The following is a 2,537-nucleotide window of genomic DNA, read 5'->3' on the forward strand; positions in this document are numbered from 1 at the left end:
ACTACAATAATGCCCAATAGAGGTATATTGTGTGAACTTTAAATGAATGTACAATACCTACATTTATGCAAAATAATTTTGTATTACTGATACAAAATGAATAAAATATTATTATTTTTTATCGTACTGAATAGTTTACAAAAAGTCAGTTACGACCGTTTTGCGCTAAGACCGCGATATGTAGAAAAACCAAAACAACCAAAACCCCCCTTATAGAAAATAAATTTATTTCAGAAACTGAAATCTTATATGAGCAATATTAATTATGAATTATATCACGTGCATATGTCAACTAATAGGGAATATTGGTATTTGCGTCACTTAAAAAAAATCAACGCTCTAAAGCGCTTTTTATGTCAGAAACAAGCGCTAAAACTATTTTATTTTTAATATTTTAATCAAATCGTATTGATGCCACCGTTGTGTTTGTCTGCATTGTTATACATAATACCATGGGGGATTTCGGTACCCGCTTGGTGTCAAAATTGCGTGTAAAACAAAATTCCAGTCATAAAGCGCTATTCGTGTCAAATACAGGTGCACAAAATGTTTCGTTAGTATTTTCGCAAAAAAACATTAATTTGTCACTAATACCACCATTACACGTAGTAACCGGTTAGATTCCGGTTAGGGCGCAAGCGTTTGCGAACGTGGTTTAAGTACAGAAACATCCGTTATACACAGTTAATGTTCTATATACACTTACAATTGTTTTGCATTTGCATTATAAATATGTGGGATACATCTCTTTTACCAGTGTTATAGAGCGTGAAAAAGCCCCCATTCAAATCATCCGAAAAATCGGGTAATCTATATGACAATTACCAACTTTGGTGTTAGCTTTTCTAGGTTTTCTAACCGCTGAGACAAGTGACTAAGTGGGCGGAACGCTAATCGTCCAGGCGAGATGTCTATGGAGATGAAACCCCTGTGGAGATCCCCATCTTATCAGATGAATAAACGGGTTCAGTGGTGAAAACATGGTATTACTATCCAAACAAATACCTTTTAATAAATGTTTATTTATAGAAATTTGTTCAGACGTGTTATTATTGTTAAATTGTGGCGATTCCATTTAACAACTATGCTTGCTTGAAAACAATTTGTATGACTAAAACTAAAACTAAAACTCTAAATTAAACTAAAACGATTATCAAGAAGGGCATATGTAGAAGAAGAAAGCACAGATACAAATTAATTGTAACATTTTTTTTCTCTCACTGTTAAGCAATATAACTAGCATGTATCGCCACTCAAAATGGAATCTTCATAACACGTTGTGCTCCATTAAGATAAAATGGTTGTACCTCAAACGGACAACAATTACATTGCTAAAGTTTTACACAAGTAGTCCAATTAGATGCTTACTTCCAATGAATCTACGGCATGTTAAAACTGTTGATTATGACAAAATGTTGTTTTAGTAAAAATTAGTACAGAAGCGTCGGTAATAAAATAAAGAGAAAATGGCCTTTAATAATCCGGCTCAATGAAACAGTAATCGGATCGCAGGACAAATTTGATAGTTTGCATTTTAACATTAACAAAGAAAATATGAAAAAGCAGTAGCAATAGTAGTAATAGTAGTAGAAAGAGCATTGTTGAGATAATTGTTACTAATAATAGCAGAAGCAGAAGAGCAGGAACAGGAGCGGAAGCAGAAGCAGAAGCAGTAGCAGTAGCAGTAGCAGTAGCAGCAGCAGTAGTAGTAGCTGTAGCAGTAGCAGCAGATGCAGACGCGAAAGCAGCAGCAGAAGTAGCAGTAGCAGTAGACGTAGAAGTAGAATTAGCAGTAGCTGCAGCATAGCAATATCAGCAGCAGCAGAAGCAGAAACAGTAGCAGTAGCAGTAGCAGAAGAGCAAAAGCAGTAGCAGTAGCAGCATAATACATGCAATAAAGGTTCATATACTACTGAAATAGAATAATTCATTATTGATATCTAACACAGCCAATGTTCAGTCACCTGAGAGACAAGATTTTATTGTGGGCCAATATATCGTGTTTAACTACCAGTTCACCGACGTGAACACCACATGGGTCGAGCATTAACAGATAAACTAGGCCTTTTATTAATTATGACTGAGAGACAAACGACACTTTAACTAACTGGCAATTTGGGGATTGTGATATGTGTGTATTTTATTTGAATTAGCTAGCCTAATTAAAAAATTAATATATAACACAATCATTATCATGGACAACAACATAATCATATATCCTTTTTGCTACAATCATATCACCCTCAAAATATGCCTTAGCGTTATTATTGTGCATACTAATACTACAGCAACATTTACAAAACTAATTGCATGACAACCACTAAAGCTTTCATACCGCTACTTTAAACAGTAAATCCAGATTGATCTCATTTTATATCATGGCATTAATAAGAGATAAATTTCAATTAACTAAACTATAGTTTGATGCTTCATACACAGCGATTTCAATTCAAGAAAGTGGCAAACGAATTAATTGGGATTTATGAAAATGTATACGATTCAAATAATCCCACTTAAATGATTCTAGATTTACTTTC

The sequence above is a fragment of the Dreissena polymorpha genome, chromosome 15 (genome assembly GCF_020536995.1).
Source record: "Dreissena polymorpha isolate Duluth1 chromosome 15, UMN_Dpol_1.0, whole genome shotgun sequence".
NCBI classification, from domain to species: Eukaryota; Metazoa; Mollusca; class Bivalvia; order Myida; family Dreissenidae; genus Dreissena; species Dreissena polymorpha.